Source organism: Mus caroli, unplaced genomic scaffold (assembly GCF_978045245.1).
Source record: "Mus caroli unplaced genomic scaffold, Mus_caroli_1 scaffold_1, whole genome shotgun sequence".
Classification (NCBI taxonomy): Eukaryota; Metazoa; Chordata; class Mammalia; order Rodentia; family Muridae; genus Mus; species Mus caroli.
Window position 1 is genome coordinate 90,604,968 of NW_028227256.1, and position 20,448 is coordinate 90,625,415.

Here is a 20,448-nt window from a genome sequence, read left to right on the forward strand (position 1 = left end):
TCTGTAACGACTTCTACCTGTTTGATTATGTTATCCTGTTTTTCTTTAAGGATTTGTAACTCTTTAGCAGTGTTCTCCTGCAATTCTTTAAGGGAATTTTGTGCTTCTTCTTTATTGTCTTCTGCCTGTTTAGCAGTGTTCTCCTGCATTTCTTTAAGTGTGTTATTAAAGTCCTTCTTGAAGTCCTCTATCATCATCAGGAGATATGCTTTTAAATCCGTGTCTAGCTTTTCCGGTGTGTTGGGGTGCCCTGGACTGGGCGAAGTGGGGGTGCTGGGTTCTGATGATGGTGAGTGGTCTTGGTTTCTGTTAGTAAGATTATTACGTTTACCTTTCGCCATCTGGTAATCTCTGGGGTTAGTTGTTATTGTTGTCACTGTTTAAAGATTGGAGCAGAAGTTGTGTTCCACTCACCAGCAGTCCCAAAATCCTGCGGCGGGGGTCGTGGGTAGCTGGCGGGTGTCAGGCAACCCTGAGCTCCCGCTACCCCGGCGCTGATCCGGCCGGATGAGGCCTGTGGCCCTACTCAGGCAGGTTTCTGCTTCCCTAACTAATGTAGTCTCAGGTCCCGTGCAATTGGATTGGAGCAGAAGCTGTGCTCCACTCACCAGAAGTCTTAAGATCCTCTGGTGGGTGTTGTGGGTAGCTGGCGAGTGTCAGCCGACCCTGCGCCCCAGCTTCCCTGGCGCTTTTCTGACCTGAAGAGGGTTGTGTCCCTATGTAGGCCGGATTTCTCTCTCCCCAACCAGAGCAGTCTCAAGCCCCGCGTGATTGGACTGGAGCAGAAGCTGTGCTCCATTCACCAGAAGTCTTAAGATCCTGTGGCAGGTGTTGTGGGTAGCTGGCGAGTGTCAGCCGACCCTGCGCCCCAGCTGCCCTCTCTTTCACTCTTTCTCTCATAAGTTTTTGTGCCTTGGGTTCTTTTCTTCTGGAGACTTCTGTCTGATGCAGGTAACTACTGCCCAATAAAGATGGAGACACCACCCTGAATTTTCCAAGATGTTTCTGAGATTAATTTTATACTTAGTGATGGAACTGGACAATGGCTGTGAGCAGTAGTGACTTGTGCCACATTTAGTTCAAAATGGTGAGGCTCCAGGGTGCCTTCTCCTCTCTATGTCAGATGGTAAGAACTTTGGGAGCCAGCTTCTCTGAGGTTATCCCTCTCCCTGCCCACATCTGCTCACAGCAGCTTCCTCAGGAGAACATCCACAGGGCATTCTCAATTCCTACCAGGCAAGAGAACATGATCATACTGGCCTACAGAGGAAAGCAGATCAACTAATATTGTCCAATGACAGAATTTAGTTTATTCTAATACAACGTCCAAATGGAAAATATTTTCAGGTTCTAGACATACTTAACAAGAACTGTTTTGAAATCACACGCACAAATTATTCACTATTTAGAAAGCAGCAACTTATTCAGAATTTTGGTTTTGATGGAGTAAATGCACAAAAACATCTATTCTATAGTGAAAGTATGAAATTTAATGTGAACATCCATAGCTTGGTAACTAGTATTCAAACTGTTCACTGAGATACAAAGACTTTGGGTCTGGTTAATTTTGCTATGGGTTTTTTTTTTTTTTTTTTTGCAGGACTTTTTATCAGAAAGTTTATAAAAACAAACTAACAAGCAAATAACAAAAGAAGAGCTTCCTTGGCTACAAGTGAATGAACTGAATGTAATGGATGGCTCAGGAGTGAATCTTTAGATTTATTCAGCTGAATCCAAGATTCAAATAATGAAGCAAGATTGGGGTCTTCACTCCCCCCTCTCTTTTCAACAATAAAGTATAATGGATGATTGTAATTTATGCAGCAGGCCATGCCACTAATCCAAAGCTTTCCCTGCGGCTTGGGGATGGATAGCTTTATCCATCTGCCTGTGTGTTGAGATGAGACAGTTGGAAGGCCAGTATGATCATGTTCTCCTGCCTGATAGGAATTGAGAATGCCCTGTGGATGTTCTCCCAAGGAAGCTGCTGTGAGCAGCTGTGGGCAGGGAGAGGGACGAAGGCCATAGAGCTCCATGGTGTGTGGGCAGGAAGTTATGTCTGGTAGATCAGGAGGAACTGCCTTGCAAATATGGAAATGTGCTTATATTCACTGAACATTGCTTTTAAAAACCGCAATGCTAGGTTAAATGAGTGCTCAGATGAGTATGAAACTGACAGTTGGGAGACTAGCTGTTACACTGTAATAATTCATTTTAATCAGACAAAAAACAGTTTGCCATATCAAGACTCTGCATATTGAAAACACGTGTATCAACATACAAAATATGTCACATTTGACTGAAAACACTTGAAACGATATATTTCTCCAGACATTAAAGCCAATGATAAGTTATTTTATGCTGAAGTCACATGTACAATTGCTCATTATTTAGATAGTGACAACTCCTTCAGAATTGTCTCAGAGAGCAAAATTTAACAAGTTGGCTATATAGCCACATTGCCACCTATTTTACATATTGTGAATAAAATTAGTTAAAGGAAAAATGAATCAAACATGGAGCTCTTTGCTTTTCAATTATATTAGATAGTCTCGTTTTCTCTTCATATATATGCAAGTTGCTGATATTATTTCAGGGTGTTATTTATCCATATACCTGATTCTATTTCAAATGATATCATACGTTTCTAATTTATTTATTGTAGGATTTTGTATACATCAGATATATTTACATGAAAAAAGTGTACTGGATTTTCCTGTTCAGCACAGGCAGGCCTTGAACTCATGATCCTCCTGCCTCAGCTCATACATTTCCCTTATGGGCCTCCCATTTTAGAAATTGTGACATTTGCACCTCTCTGTTAGATGCATTGCTGTTTATTGGAGAAACAATGTTCCTCATTGTAGCATCATTGGTTGCAGGTAGAGAAAACATATTTTAACTCATGCTCTTCCCCATTTTTGTCCCTGCAGTTTCTTCAGACAAGAACAATTCTGGGTCAGAGCTTTTGACTGTGGGATGGCAGCCCCATCCTTCCACTTGAAGCCCCGTCTTTCCACTGGAGGTGAACCCTACAAGTTCCCCCCTCCCCCACTGTAGAGCACTCCATCCAAGGTTTCTCCCTTTGAGTCCTGAGAGTCTTTCACCTCCCAAGTCTCCAAGTACACCCACCTTCTACCTCCTGAGGTTGCCTGTTTATATTCCTTCTTCTGGCTCTCAGGGCTTCAGTCCTGTTCCCCTCACATTATGTGATCATGTTCCCCCTTCCCCTCTGTCTTAGTCAGGGTTTCTATTCCTGCACAAACATCATGACCAAGAAGCAAGTTGGGGAGGAAAGGGTTTATTCGGCTTACACTTCCATATTGCTGTTCATCACCAAAGGAAGTCTGGACTGGAACTCAAGCAGGTCAGAAAGCAGGAGCTGATGCAGAGGCCATGGAGGGATGTTCTTTACTGGCTTGCCTCCCCTGGCTTGCTCAGCCTACTCTCTTATAGAACCCAAGACTACCAGCCCAGGGATGGTCCCACCCACAGGGGCCTTTCCCCCTTGATCACTAATTGAGAAAATGCCTTACAGTTGGATCTCATGGAGGCATTTCCTCAACTGAAGCTCCTTTCTCTGTGATAACTCAGCTGTGTCAAGTTGACACAAAAATAGCCAGTACAATTGACCCCTTGTCAACTTGACACACAAACACATCACTAGTAAGCCTCAACCCTTACATTCTTATTCATGCCCAAGATCTAAATAACTTTAAAAGTCCCACAGTCTTTATATATTCTTAAAATTTGAATCTCTTTAAAATATCCATCTCTTTTAAAATCCAAAGTCTTTTTACAATTAAAAGTCTCTTAACTGTGGGCTCCACTAAAACAGTTTCTTCCTTCAAGAGGGAAAATATCAGGGCACAGTCACAATCAAAGCAAAAATCAATCTCCAACTGTCCAACGTCTGGGATCCAACTCACGATCTTCTGGGCTCCTCTAAGGGCTTGGATCACTTCTCCAGCCATGCCCTTTGTAGCACACACGTTGTCCTCTGGGCTCCAGATGCCTGTACTCCACTGCTGCTGCTGCTCTTGGTGGTCATTTCATGGTACTGGCATCTTCAAAACACTGCATGACCCCTTCAGTCCTGGGCCTTCAATTACAACTGAGGCTGCACCTTCACCAATGGCCTTCCATGGCCTCTCACAGTGCCAAGCCTCAGCTGCTCTGCATGACCCCTTCATGCCTTCAAAACCAGTACCACCTGGGTGACCCTTACACATTACCAAGTCCCGCTTCAGCAGGAGTACACCCTTGGCTATCTCTGGAACACAACCTCTTTGTGCTTTCAGAAAACACTTCCCAGAAGATGTCACCTCAACCATGCTGGTCTCTTCTTAATCACCGCTAATTTCTTAGCTCCAGCTAACCAGCATCAATAGTCCCAGTAATGCAAAGTTTTTGCTTTAGTAGTTCTGGTATCTTGTTAATCACAGCTGATTCTTCAGCCCCAGCTAACCAGAACTAAAGAATCTTCACAATCAAAACAGCAATGGCCCTGAAAAGAGTCTTTAATTTTCCCTCTGAAATTTCACAAACCAGACCTCCATCTTCTGCACTGTTTTCAACATTATCTTCCAAGCTCCTACACAACATCTGACAGAGCTCTTAACAACGAATGGATCTTCAAGCCCAAAGTTCCAAAGTCCTTCCATAGTCCTCCCCAAAACATGGTCAGGTTGTCACAGGAATACCCCACTCTGCTGGTACCAATTTGTCTTAGTCAGGGTTTCTATTCCTGCACAAACATCATGACCAAGAAGCAAGTTGGGGAGGAAAGGGTTTATTCGGCTTACACTTCCATATTGCTGTTCATCACCAAAGGAAGTCTGGACTGGAACTCAAGCAGGTCAGAAAGCAGGAGCTGATGCAGAGGCCATGGAGGGATGTTCTTTACTGGCTTGCCTCCCCTGGCTTGCTCAGCCTACTCTCTTATAGAACCCAAGACTACCAGCCCAGGGATGGTCCCACCCACAGGGGCCTTTCCCCCTTGATCACTAATTGAGAAAATGCCTTACAGTTGGATCTCATGGAGGCATTTCCTCAACTGAAGCTCCTTTCTCTGTGATAACTCAGCTGTGTCAAGTTGACACAAAAATAGCCAGTACACCCTCCCTGTCCCATCTCCCACTCAGGTCCTTTCCTCCTTCTCCCTCCCTGTGACTGCTTTCTTGTTATGAGCTAAAATATTTATTTTATTTATTTGTATGTGTCTGGGTCTGCTCATGTCATCAGGGTAGTAGAGGACATCGAATTCCATGAAGCTAGAGTTATAAGCAGTTGTAAGTTGTCTGATGTGTGTGCTGGGATTTGAACAAGCATCCTTTGGAAGAACAACACATGATCTAAACCATTGACCCATTTCTACAGCCCTCTAGAACTTTCTAATATCCAATATTCCATTTCTTTCAGGAAGAAGTGCATGCTATATTCAAACAAGACAAAACTTTTGAATAGTAAAATACATTGTAAACATTCATTTAAATATGATTATTTTTATATTTTAAAATTCAAGTTTCTATTCACTTTGAGTTGAAAACAGATCTTACATGTGTTTTAATGCCCTTTACCAAAAATTGAAGCTCCTCTGCAGGAGTCACACCTGGCTAGACTGTCTCCCTGACAGCAATCTCCTTGGGTGGGGCAGTGTTTTAGTTAGGGGTTCTATTGCTATAAACAGACACCTTGACCAAGGAAACTCTTATAAAGGACACCATTTACTTGGGGCTACCTTACAGGTTCAGAAGTTCAATCCATTATCATCAAGGTGGGAAACATGGAAGCATCCAGACAGACATGGTGCTGGAAGAGCTCAGAGTTCTGCATCTTGATTGTAAGGCAGCCAGGAGAAGACTGGCTTCCAGTCTGGCTAAAAGAAGGGTCTCAAAGTCCACCCCCACAGTGACACACTTCCTCCAACAAGGTTACACATCCTAATAGTGCCACTCCCTGGGCTAAGCAAACTACTAAAGATAGCTACCAAGACACTTGCCCTCTGTGTTTGGGCCACATTAAGTTCAATAGAACAAACTCGTTTTAAAAAAAATATTTATTTATCTTTTATGTATATGAGCACACTATAGAGTACCAGGAGAGGGTATCAGATTTCATTACAGATGGCTGTGAGCTACCATGTGGTTTTAGGGAATTGAACTTAGGACCTTTGGAAGAGCAGTCAGTGCTCTTAACCACTGAGCCATCTCTCCAGCTCTAGAACAAACTCTTGACTTGCTTTTTAGAAAGCTTGACCAGCTGCACTTGGCAAGTAGGCTTGTCTTTGGAGTCTGATATCAGGCAGCTGTGATCCCCAAACTCCAGTGGATGTTTCCTGGGCTAGTGTGTGTGTGTGTGTGTGTGTGTGTGTGTGTGTGTAATGACATTTTTCATACAATATATTTGGATCACAGTTTTCCTTCCTCTGATTTCCCCTTCTCACCCACCCCCTTCTTGTTCTTTCTACTTAGAAGACAAACAAAGAAAAAGAACAAGAAAGCACACATGCACACCCAAATAAACAACCCATAAAAACACAGAACTGGAAACCATAATATACAAGCAAAAATCTAAATTACAACCATGAGACAAAATACGCTTAAAACAAAGCCATATGAGACAAAACATCTACAAAAATACCACTGAGTTCATTTTGTGTTGACCATCTTCTGCTAGGAATGAGGCCTACCCTTAAGTGTAGCTTATGTACCAATGAGACTGCATTGAAGAAAACTATTTCTTCCTTTGTATGTGGATGTCAATTGGAGGGAAATAGCTTCTTGGTTAGTAGTGGGAATTCTGCCCACTTCCCCTCTTCAGCACTGGGACCCTGTTTGACTTGGACCTGTACGAGCTCTATGTATGCTGTCACAGTCTCTGTGTTCATATTTGCATTAGTCCTGTTGTGCCTGGAAGACATTGCTTCCTGGTGTGTCATCCATAGCCTCTGGTTCTTACCATTTTTTTTTCTAATTTTCTACATAGTTCCTTGAGACATGAGGGGAAAGAGTTTTTTTTTTTTTTTTAAATTTACATTCCATTTATGATCGAGTGTTCCAAGGTCTCTCACTCTCTGCACATTGTCCCATTGTAGATCTCTGCATTAGTTCTCATCTACTGCAAGAGGAAGCTTCTCTGGCGATGGCTGAATGAAGCATTGATCTATGGGTATAGTGAAATGTAGGGGTGGTGTTGATGCTAAGGTCCTGTTCCCCAATTGGTTCTTGATCCGTCAATAAAGATGCTAGTGGCCAATGAGCTGGGTAGAATAGGCAGGACTTGTGGCCCCCTTATGCAAACTAGCAGATGCAGGAGAAGAGGAGGAGGAGAAGGAAGAATGGCAGCAGGAGATAATGCCAACCAGCCATGTGAGTATTCAGTTGGGGTGGCCACTGGCCACTCTATCTGATTATGCTTGGGGGGGGGGGCAGGAGTAAGGGCACCCAGCAATTGTGGCAATGAGGCAAGTTGAAATTGAACAACTGTGTGTGTCTGTCTTTTTCATCTGCAGATCCAATATTCTCTGAGCAGGGGCTGGTAGTGCAATTCATTCCTGGAGCTTAGGCTGGGTAGCAAAAGCTACATGCAACAGCAAAATGTTGTTAGGAGTCATTTTATTACTGCTCTGTTCCATGAGCAGAACCACAGTATTTTGTTTTCCTCTAAGCTTACAGCCTATCTAGTTTCAGGTCCTTGGCCAAGCAGTGTCAGCATGGATTCCATCTCATTGGCTTTAAATCCAACCAGAGAGTGGTTGGTTACTCCTACAACATTTGTGCTACTATTGCATCAGCATAGCTTGTAGGCAGGTTGCCATATCGTGCAATCTAGCTTCCATGGTTCCAGAAAATCCTATGCAAACTACCAAGGGAGGGAAGCAATTAAAATGTTTTACCAAACTGCAACATCTATGAACAACTAAATTACTAGCATGACAAGTTATGCATAAAAGTGCAATCAATAAGTGGTGTTCACATCTTGGTGGCTGTCCAATTGGACTTAAGGCCCACTCAACCAGAAAGAAATCATACCTGTTACTGGAAACCTAGCCAGCTTTCTAGAGCTAATGAGGTCGTGGACCTTAGAAAACAATTTACTGCCTCCGCTTAATAAGACCAGCATAATTTCTTAGTACATTTTTAATTTTATTCTTTTTTTCTTTTTTTTAATTTTTAATATTTTTTATTACATATTTTCCTCAATTACATTTCCAATGCTATCCCAAAAGTCCCCCATAGCGCCCCCCACTTCCCTACCCACCCATTCCCATTCTTTTGGCCCTGGCATTCCCCTATATTGGGGCATATAAAGTTTGCAAGTCCAATGGGCCTCTCTTTCCAGTGATGGCCGACTAGGCCATCTTTCGATACATATGCAGCTAGAGACAAGAGCTCCGGGGTACTGGTTAGTACATCATGTTGTTCCAACTATAGGGTTGCAGATCCCTTTAGCTCCTTGAGTACTTTCTCTAGCTTCTCCATTGGGAGCCCTGTGATACATCCAATAGCTGACTGTGAGCATCCACTCCTGTGTTTGCTAGGCCCCTGCATAGTCTCACAAGAGACAGCTATATTTGGGTCCTTTCAGCAAAATCTTGCTAGTGTATGCAATGGTGTCAGCGTTTAGAAGCTGATTATGGGATGGATCCCTGGATACGGCAGTCTCTAAATGGTCCATCCTTTCATCACAGCTCCAAACTTTGTCTCTGTAACTCCTTCCACGGGTGTTTTGTTCCCAATTCTAAGAAGGGGCACAGTGTCCACATTTTGGTCTTCATTCTTCTTGAGTTTCATGCGTTTAGCAAATTGTATCTTATATCTTGGGTATCCTAAGTTTTGGGCTAATATCCACTTATCAGTGAATACATATTGTGTGAGTTCCTTGGTGATTGTGTTACCTCACTCAAGATGATGCCCTCCAGGTCCATCCATTTGGCTAGGAATTTCATAAATTCATTCTTTTTAATAGCTGAGTAGTACTCCATTGTGTAAATGTACCACATTTTCTGTATCCATTCCTCTGTTGAGGGACATCTGGGTTCTTTCCAGCTTCTGGCTATTATAAATAGGGCTGCTATGAACATAGTGGAGCATGTGTCCTTTTTACCGGTTGGGACATCTTCTGGATATATGCCCAGGAGAGGTATTGCTGGATCCTCCGGTAGTACTATGTCCAATTTTCTGAGGAACCACCAGACTGATTTCCAGAGTGGTTGTACAAGCTTGCAATCCCACCAACAATGGAGGAGTGTTCCTCTTTCTCCACATCCTCGCCAGCATCTGCTGTCACCTGAATTTTTGATCTTAGCCATTCTGACTGGTGTGAGGTGGAATCTCAGGGTTGTTTTGATTTGCATTTCCCTGATGATTAAGGATGTTGAACATTTTTTCAGGTGTTTCTCTGCCATTCGGTATTCCTCAGGTGAGAATTCTTTGTTCAGTTCTGAGCCCCATTTTTTAATGGGGTTATTTGACTTTCTGGAGTCCACCTTCTTGAGTTCTTTATATATATTGGATATTAGTCCCTTATCTGATTTAGGATAGGTGAAGATCCTTTCCCAATCTGTTGGTGGTTTTTTTGTCTTATTGATGGTGTCTTTAGCCTTGCAGAAGCTTTGTAGTTTCATGAGGTCCCACTTGTCAATTCTCGATCTTACAGCACAAGCCATTACTGTTCTATTCAGGAATTTTTCCCCTGTGCCCATATCTTCAAGGCTTTTCCCCACTTTCTCCTCTATAAGTTTCAGTGTCTCTGGTTTTATGTGAAGTTCCTTGATCCACTTAGACTTGACCTTAGTACAAGGAGATAGGAATGGATTGATTCGCATTCTTCTACATGTTAACAACCAGTTGTGCCAGCACCATTTGTTGAAAATGCTGTCTTTCTTCCACTGGATGTTTTTAGCTCCCTTGTCGAAGATCAAGTGACCGTAGGTGTGTGGGTTCATATCTGGGTCTTCAATTCTATTCCATTGGTCTATTTGTCTGTCACTATACCAGTACCATGCAGTTTTTATCACAATTGCTCTGTAGTAAAGCTTTAGGTCCGGCATGGTGATTCCACCAGAGGTTCTTTTATCCTTGAGAAGAGTTTTTGCTATCCTAGGTTTTTTGTTATTCCAGATGAATTTGCAGATTGCACTTTCTAATTCGTTGAAGAATTGATTTGGAATTTTGATGGGGATTGCATTGAATCTGTAGAAGCTTTTGGCAAGATAGCCATTTTAAAAATGTTGATCCTGCCAATCCATGAGCATGGAAGATCTTTCCATCTTCTGAGATCTTCTAGAATTTCTTTCTTCAGAGACTTGAAGTCTCCTGGGCATATATCCAGAAGATGTCCCAACCGGTAAAAAGGACACATGCTCCACTATGTTCATAGCAGCCCTATTTATAATAGCCAGAAGCTGGAAAGAACCCAGATGTCCCTCAACAGAGGAATGGATACAGAAATTACGGTACATTTACACAATGGAGTACTACTCAGCTATTAAAAAGAATGAATTTATGAAATTCCTAGCCAAATGGATGGACCTGGAGGGCATCATCTTGAGTGAAGTAACACAATCACAAAAGAACTCACACAATATGTATTCACTGATAAGTGGATATTAGCCCAAAACTTAGGATACCCAAGATATAAGATACAATTTGATAAACGCATGAAACTCAAGAAGAATGAAGACCAAAGTGTGGACAATGTGCACCTTCTTAGAATTGGGAACAAAACACCCAGGGAAGGAGTTACAGAGACAAAGTTCGTAGCTGTGATGAAAGGATGGACCATTTAGAGACTGCCGTATCCAGGGATCCATCCCATAATCAGCTTCTAAACGCTGACACCATTGCATACACTAGCAAGATTTTGCTGAAAGGACCCAAATATAGCTGTCTCTTGTGAGACGATGCCGGGGCCTAGCAAACACAGGAGTGGATGCTCACAGTCAGCTATTGGATGTATCACAGGGCTCCCAATGGAGAAGCTAGAGAAAGTACCCAAGGAGCTAAAGGGATCTGCAACCCTATTGTTGGAACAACATGATGTACTAACCAGAACCCCGGAGCTCTTGTCTCTAGCTGCATATGTATCGAAAGATGGCCTCATCGGCCATCACTGGAAAGAGAGGCCCATTGGACTTGCAAACTTTATATGCCCCAATATAGGGGAATGCCAGGGCCAAAAGAATGGGAATGGGTGGGTAGGGAAGTGGGGGGCGCTATGGGGGACTTTTGGGATAGCATTGGAAATGTAATTGAGGAAAATATGTAATAAAAATATTAAAAATCAAAAAAAAAAAGATGTGTGCCACCACGCCCGGCGGGATTATAAATTCTTATTTGTACAGTTAAAAAAAAAAAAAAAAGATTGGAGCAGAAGCTGTGTTCCACTCACCAGCAGTCCCAAAATCCTGCGGCAGAGGTCGTGGGCAGCTGGCGGGTGTCAGGCAACCCTGCTCTCCCGCTACCCCAGCGCTGATCTGGCCGGATGAGGCCTGTGGCCCTACTCAGGCTGGTTTCTGCTTCCCTAACTAATGCAGTCTCAGGTCCCGCGCAATTGGATTGGAGCAGAAGCTGTGCTCCACTCACCAGAAGTCTTAAGATCCTGTGGCGGGTGTTGTGGGTAGCTGGCGAGTGTCAGCCGACCCTGCGCCCCAGCTGCCCTGGTGCTTTTCTGACTGGAAGAGGGTTGTGGCCCTATGTAGGCTGGATTTCTCTCTCCCCAACCAGAGCAGTCTCAGGTCCCGCGTGATTGGACTGGAGCAGAAGCTGTGTTCCACTCACCAGTAGTCCCAAAATCCTGCGGGGTGGGGGGGTCGTGGGTAGCTGGCGGGTGTCAGGCAACCCTGCTCTCCCGCTACCCTGGCGCTGATCCGGCCGGATGAGCTATGTCCAATTTTCTGAGGAACCGCCAGACTGATTTCCGGAGTGGTTGTACAAGCTTAAAATCCCACCAACAATGGAGGAGTGTTCCTCTTTCTCCACATCCTCGCCAGCATCTGCTGTCACCTGAATTTTTGATCTTAGCCATTCTGACTGGTGTGAGGTGGAATCTCAGGGTTGTTTTGATTTGCATTTCCCTGATGATTAAGGATGTTGAACATTTTTTCAGGTGCTTCTCTGCCATTCGGTATTCTTCAGGTGAGAATTCTTTGTTCAGTTCTGAGCCCCATTTTTTAATGGGGTTATTTGACTTTCTGGAGTCCACCTTCTTGAGTTCTTTATATATATTGGATATTAGTCCCTTATCTGATTTAGGATAGGTAAAGATCCTTTCCCAATCTGTTGGTGGTTTTTTTGTCTTATTGATGGTGTCTTTTGCCTTGCAGAAAATTTGCAGTTTCATGAGGTCCCACTTGTCAATTCTCGATCTTACAGCACAAGCCATTGCTGTTCTATTCAAGAATTTTTCCCCTGTGCCCATATCTTCAAGGCTTTTCCCCACTTTCTCCTCTATAAGTTTCAGTGTCTCTGGTTTTATGTGAAGTTCCTTGATCCACTTAGACTTGACCTTAGTACAAGGAGATAGGAATGGATTGATTCGCATTCTTCTACATGTTAACAACCAGTTGTGCCAGCACCATTTGTTGAAAATGCTGTCTTTCTTCCACTGGATGTTTTTAGCTCCCTTGTCGAAGATCAAGTGACCGTAGGTGTGTGGGTTCATATCTGGGTCTTCAATTCTATTCCATTGGTCTATTTGTCTGTCACTATACCAGTACCATGCAGTTTTTATCACAATTGCTCTGTAGTAAAGCTTTAGGTCCGGCATGGTGATTCCACCAGAGGTTCTTTTATCCTTGAGAAGAGTTTTTGCTATCCTAGGTTTTTTGTTATTCCAGATGAATTTGCAGATTGCACTTTCTAATTCGTTGAAGAATTGATTTGGAATTTTGATGGGGATTGCATTGAATCTGTAGATTGCTTTTGGCAAGATAGCCATTTTTACAATGTTGATCCTGCCAATCCATGAGCATGGGAGATCTTTCCATCTTCTGAGATCTTCTATAATTTCTTTCTTCAGAGACTTGAAGTTTTTATTATACAGATCTTTCACTTCCTTTGTTAGAGTCACACTAAGATATTTTATATTATTTTTGACTATTGAGAAGGGTGTTGTTTCCCTAATTTCTTTCTCAGCCTGTTTATTCTTTGTGTAGAGAAAGGCCATTGATTTGTTTGAGTTAATTTTATATCCAGCTACTTCACCGAAGCTGTTTATCAGGCTTAGGAGTTCTCTGGTGGAATTTTTAGGGTCACTGATATATACTATCATATCATCTGCAAAAAGTGATATTTTGACTTCATCTTTTCCAATTTGTATCCCTTTGATCTCCTTTTGTTGTCGAATTGCTCTGGCTAGAACTTCAAGTACAATGTTGAATAGGTATGGAGAAAGTGGACAGCCTTGTCTAGTCCCTGATTTTAGAGGGATTGCTTCAAGCTTCTCACCATTTACTTTGATGTTGGCTACTGGTTTGCTGTAGATTGCTTTTATCATGTTTAGGTATGGGCCTTGAATTCCTGATCTTTCCAAGACTTTTATCATGAATGGGTGTTAGATCTTGTCAAATGGTTTTTCTGCATCTAACGAGATGACCATGTGGTTTTTGTCTTTGAGTTTGTTTATATACTGGATTACGTTGATGGATTTCCGTATATTGAACCATCCCTGCATCCCTGGGATGAAACTACTTGGTCAGGATGGATGATTGTTTTGATGTGTTCTTGGATTCGGTTAGCAAGAACTTTATTGAGGATTTTTGCATCAATATTCATAAGGGATATTGGTCTGATGTTTTCTATCTTTGTTGGGTCTTTTTGTGGTTTAGGTATCAGAGTAATTGTGGCTTCATAGAATGAGTTGTGTAGAGTACCTTCTGTTTCTATTTTGTGGAATAGTTTGTGAAGAACTGTGATTATCTTCTTTGAAGGTCTGATAGAACTCTGCACTAAACCCATCTGGTCCTGGGCTTTTTTTGGTTGGGAGACTATTAATGACTGCTTCTATTTCTTTGGGGGATATAGGGCTGTTTAGATCATTAACCTGATCTTGATTCAACTTTGGTACCTGGTATCTGTCTAGGAACTTCTCCATTTCATCCAGGTTCTCCAGTTTTGTTGAGTATAGCCTTTGGTAGAAGGATCTGATGGTGTTTTGGATGTCTTCAGGATCTGTTGTTATGTCTCCTTTTTCATTTCTGATTTTGTTAATTAGGATGCTTTCCCTGTGCCCTCTAATGAGTCTGGCTAAGGGTTTATCTATCTTGTTGATTTTCTCAAAGAACCAGCTCCTTGATTGCTTGATTCTTTGTATAGTTCTTCTTGTTTCCACTTGGTTGATTTCGCCCCTGAGTTTGATTATTTCCTGCCGTCTACTCCTCTTGGGTGAATTTGCTTCCTTTTGGTCTAGTGCTTTTAGGTGTGTTGACAAGTTGCTAATGTGTGCTCTCTCTAGTTTCTTTTTGGAGGCACTCAGAGCTATGAGTTTTCCTCTTGGAAATGCTTTCATTGTGTCCCATAAGTTTGGGTATGTTGTGGCTTCATTTTCATTGAACTCTAAAAAGTCCTTAATTTCTTTCTTTATTCCTTCCTTGACCAAGGTATCATTGAGAAGAGTGTTGTTCAGTTTCCACGTGAAGGTTGGCTTTCTATTATTTATTTTGTTATTGAAGATTAGCCTTAGTCCATGGTGATCTGATAGGATGCATGGGACAATTTCAATATTATTGTATCTGTTGAGGCCTGTTTTGTGACCAATTATGTGGTCAATTTTGGAGAAGGTACCATGAGGTGCTGAGAAGAAGGTATATCCTTTTGTTTTAGGATAGAATGTTCTGTAGATATCTGCCAGATCCATTTGATTCATAACTTCTGTTGATTTTACTGTGTCCCTGTTTAGTTTCTGTTTCCATGATCTGTCCATTGGTGAAAGTGGTGTGTTGAAGTCTCCCACTATTATTGTATGAGGTGCAATGTGTGCTTTGAGATTTACTAAAGTTTCTTTAATGAATGTGGCTGCCTTTGTATTTGGAGCATAGATATTCAGGATTGATAGTTCCTCTTGGAGGATTTTACCTTTGATGAGTATGAAGTGCCCCTCTCTGTCTTTTTTGATGACTTTGGGTTGGAAGTCAATCTTATCAGATATTAGAATGGCTACTCCAGCTTGTTTCTGCATACCATTTGCTTGGAAAATTGTTTTCCAGCCTTTCATTCTGAGGTAGTGTCTATCTTTTTCTCTGAGATGAGTTTCCTGTAAGCAGCAAAATGTTGGGTCTTGTTTGTGTAGCCAGTTTGTTAGTCTATGTCTTTTTATCGGGGAGTTGATTCCATTGATATTAAGAGATATTAAGGAAAAGTAATTGTTGTTTCCTGTTATTTTTGTTGTTAAAGTTGGCATTCTGTTCTTGTGGCTGTCTTCTTTTAGGTTTGTTGAGGGATTACCTTCTTGTTGTTTCTAGGGCGTGGTTCCTGTCCTTGTATTGGTTTTTTCCTGTTATTATCCTTTGAAGGGCTGGATTCGTGGAGAGATAATGTGTGAATTTGGTTTTGTCGTGGAATACTTTGGTTTCTCCATCTATGTTAATTGAGAGTTTGGCTGGGTATAGTAGCCTGGGCTGGAGTTTGTGTTCTTTTAGTTTCTGTATAACATCTGTCCAGGATCTTCTGGCTTTCATAGTCTCTGGTGAAAAATCTGTTGTAATTCTGATAGGCTTGCCTTTATATGTTATTTGGCCTTTTTCTCTTACTGCTTTTAGTATTCTATCTTTATGTAGTGCATTTGTTGTTCTGATTATTATGTGTCGGGAGGTATTTCTTTTCTGGTCCAGCCTATTTGGAGTTCTGTAGGCTTCTTGTATGTTTATGGGCATCTCTTTCTTTAGATTTGGGAAGTTTTCTTCTATAATTTTGTTGAAGATGTTTGCTGGTCCTTTGAGTTGAAAATCTTCATTCTCATCCACTCCTATTATCTGTAGGTTTGGTCTTTTCATTGTGTACTGTATTTCTTGGATGTTTTGAGTTAGCATCTTTTTGCGTTTTACATTTTCCTTGATTGTTGTGCGGATGTTCTCTATGGAATCTTCTGCACCTGAGATTCTCTCTTCCATCTCTTGTATTCTGTTGCTGATGCTGGTATCTATGGTTCCAGATTTCTTTCCTAGGGTTTCTATCTCCAGTGTTGCTTCATTTTGGGTTTTCTTTATTGTGTCTACTTCCCTTTTTAGGTCTAGTATGGTTTTGTTCATTTCCATCATCTGTTTAGATGTGTTTTCCTGTTTTTCTTTAAGGACTTCTACCTGTTTGATTGTGTTATCCTGTTTTTCTTTAAGGACTTCTACCTGTTTGATTGTGTTATCCTGTTTTTCTTTAAGGACTTCTACCTGTTTGATTGTGTTATCCTGTTTTTCTTTAAGAACTTGTAACTCTTTAGCCATGTTCTCCTGTAATTCTTTAAGTGAGTTATTAAAGTCCTTCTTGATGTCCTCTACCATCATCATGAGATATGCTTTTAGATCCGTGTCTAGCTTTTCCGGTGTGTTGGGGTGCCCTGGACTGAGCGAAGTGGGAGTGCTGGGTTCTGATGATGGTGAGTGATCTTGGTTTCTGTTAGTAAGATTATTACGTTTACCTTTCGCCATCTGGTAATCTCTGGGGTTAGTTGTTATCGTTGTCACTGTTTAAAGATTGGAGCAGACTCTGTGTTCCACTCACCAGAAGTCTTAAGATCCTGTGGCGGGTGTTGTGGTTAGCTGGAGAGTGTCAGCCGACCCTGCGCTCTAGCTACCCCGGTGCTGTTCTCTTAATTTTATTCTTATGTCCACAGAAAAGTGGACTAACCAACGAAGTCCCTAACCAAAGAAGTCTTTCTTTGCTGCAAATAGAGGCCATCATAGAAAACTACAATTGGACACCATAAAGGGATCAACAGATTTTGAGAGTACAGTTTCAATGGATAAATCCACTTTGCAGCGCTTGCATTTATGGCTCAGAAAATATCATGGAAGGTCGGGGAGGGGGACATAGAAAGAGTTAGAATACCAGGAACTCTCAGATTTCCTGTAATGGCTGTATATACAAGACCAGAACAATGGCAATCTCAATGGACATGAAGGGTCAACACTTCAAGTGGTCCTACGCCTGAACAAAGAACTATACAGGCAACCAATGAGTGTTGGGAGAAGGAGAACTAGCTTCTCCCAGCAATGAGCCATCTTTGGATGTCCAGTGCAGAGTCAGCCTTGAAGCCATGTACACACAAAGAACCCAAATGAATTCTTCAGGTTTTGTTTATATATATTTGTGTATGTACATACATATAGACTTATCTATATGTAACAGTGATTCAAGAATTAGAAGCTATCAGCTCAAGAGTTGGGGTACTAAGGGGGTTCAAAGCATAGCTGAAAGGGCTGGAGGGAGGAAAGATGGAGGGTAAGTGATATTCTAGTTCAACTAAAACATATTCAGAAAGTACCACCGAGTTTAGTATGTCGTGGGATTTATACTGTTTCCAGAATTTGCCACTTTGTATACAGCATTTGCAGTGCATATCTCATAAGCCAGTGACTTTAGGTGTAGAGATTTTGCTTTCTTGAAACCGGAGAACAATTCTTTTTAGAGTTTAAAAGAAAATCTTCAGGACAGGCGAGCTGTATCTTGGTAGCTGCCTGGCCAAGAATGGAACAAAGAAGCAGAGAAAGCCATATTGTTTGAGTTAAGCCTACATGGAGGCCGGCCATATGGCAGCAGGCAGCCACATGGCAGGAAGACAAAGCAAGGAAACCCAGAGCTCTTGAAAATGCAAACTTAGGTCAGGACATCACCCAAGAGAGAGACAAAGAAAAGAAAGAGGGAATATTGCACCCGAAAGGTAGGCAGAGTCAACAGAAGTTCATCATGGCGTCCAGGGACTGTGAGGTGTGTCTTTATGAGACGATTCCGATCAGAGGTGCAGCTCAGTGGGGAAGCATTTGGCTAATATGTGCAAATCTGTGGGTTTAGTTCATACCATCACCAAATCCCAAATTAAAACTGAAACCAAAGGAAAGCTAGAGAAATACAATGATTGTTTGTGTGGGAACACTGTTGTTTCTTCTTTTGTATCAAGTGTCAGAGGCATGTAAATTAACTACCACTAGCAAAGATAAAGTAGGAAGATAATAAAAATCATAAAAGCAGTCATCATAGCTGTGTACCTCGCTCTCTAAGTCGGCATACTATTTGAATATGATTCAGTTTCCTTGTGATGTCTTCATACATGTACGGTGATTATATTCTCTTTCCTAGACACTCTTGTTCCTGTCTTAGATCTTGCTCACTTCTAAAGCAATACCCATTGTCCTTTCCTGTCTTGCTGTAAAATCTAGATTCCACATATGAAAGGATTTAGAGATTTTGTCTTTCTGAGTCCCATTTATTTGCTTAGTATGATGATTTCCAGTTCCATCAGTTTCCCAGAAATTTTGTTCTTCTTTGTGGCTGTATAAACGTGTGTGTGTGTGTGTGTGTGTGTGTGTGTGTGTGATTGGTTATATATATAGTAGCAAATATATATATATATATATATATATATATATATATATATATGCTACATTTCCTGTATTATTCATCTGTTAATAGATGCAAGTGTTTTGTGGTGTGCTGACTTATGAGTCCTTTGGGTACATACTGAGGAATGGTATCGCTGGAACATGTGGTAGTCTTATTTTTAGTAATTTTAGGAACATCCTTACTGATTTCCATACTAGCTGCATTAGTTTATAGTTTTACTAACAGCACACAAGAATTACCCTTTACTCATATCTTCATTAGTGTTGTGGTTATGAATGGGCCATGGTAAAATCTTAACACAGTTCTTACGTCATTTTCCTGAAGTTTAAACTTTTAAGTACATTTATTGGCCAATGGTAGGTTGTTTTTTGAACTGTCTTCTTAACACATTTGCTCATTTATTGATCACATGGTGTTTTTGATATTTAATCTGAGTTCTTAACATAGAACTATCTGGGTGCTAATCCTCCTCTGGAGAGTAGCTGGTGAATTTTCTTACACTGTGTAGCTTTCTCTTCCCCACTCTCTCTTTCCCATCTCACTTGTCTTGGGGAAAGCCATGTTGTGTGTACTCCTCCAGGGAGACTTAGTGTGGAGCAGAAGCTCCCTGCCACAGCTCCGGGATTGGGCTTGGAAGCAAATCCGCCAGATCCAGTTGAGCCTCAGGAAACCGCAGTCTCATCTGACATTGCCTGTAGCCTTGTTTGACACCTGAGCTGGAACTAACTGAAATAAACCACCCCTCACTTGCTGAACCATTCAAACTATGAAATTAAGGTTTAAGTTACTGAACTTGGGTAAGTTAGGTCACAATCAGTAACTGTTGGCCGTGCATGCCAGTCATTTTGAAGGTTAGGAAAGTGAACACTAAGTTGGGGCCAGTGCCTCCGAGGCAGAGTTTAATCAGACACACAGTGAGGGACTGCTAACTGTAGACCAGGCTGGCCTTGAATTCGGAGATCCACCTGCCCCTGTTTCCCCATTGGTGGGATTAAATTCCTGAGCCTCTATGCAGGGTGTCATTACTTTTATTTTATCTTTTCTTGGGGAAGCTAAAGCCAGGCTTTCAAATGATGCAGAGTGAATCAGACAGATACTTTGTAGCTATTGTTTTCTCACAGTTCTTCTGGTGGTTTGAACTCTAGTGATGCAGAATTAGGGTTAGATATCATGACTTCTAAGGTCTGTCTCAGCGGTAATCACCTTTAAATTTATATATTGGGGCCAGTGCACAGAGGAGTAACAAAGGAGTTGCGAGATGGGGTAACCAGTGTGATTGCATTCCCAAGCTTAAACATGTTAATTGACATGATAGCTGTATAAAGTCTCCAAGTTTTACATGCTTGCCAAAGGCATTTAGGTAAAAGTTTGTCTCCCAATGCTAGGTGGGAATAAATCACATAGAAATAACCCTAGATTTCAGAAAAGTGAGGAATATATCACTTTGATTATGCTCATAACATTTCATTCCATGTCCCATGTTTTGAGGAGTTACCTGTATCTTCTATGTATCTGAACCTATCCACACATTTCCATATGCAAATATACAGGCATGTATACATGTTAAGGAAAAATCTAGGTATTTTATCTGAACAAACTTAACTTATTTTTTTAAAAAGATTAGTAATATTAAAATGCATTTTTGCCTAATAGAATTTCTTTCATACAAGTAAAACAATTATTGTGAGATGTAAAGCTCAAATTGTTGAAAATGTGGCAGGATCAATACAACTCTAAGAAGCCAATTAAAGGATTCTAAGTAAAAAGGATTAGTTCAGATTAAATAGGTAACCTCATCTCTTCCAGCAACATAAAATAATAATAAAAAAATCATGCATAGCTGCAAGCTTGCCAGCAGAGGTCCTCAGCTCCATAGCCTATAGGGTAAAAAGAA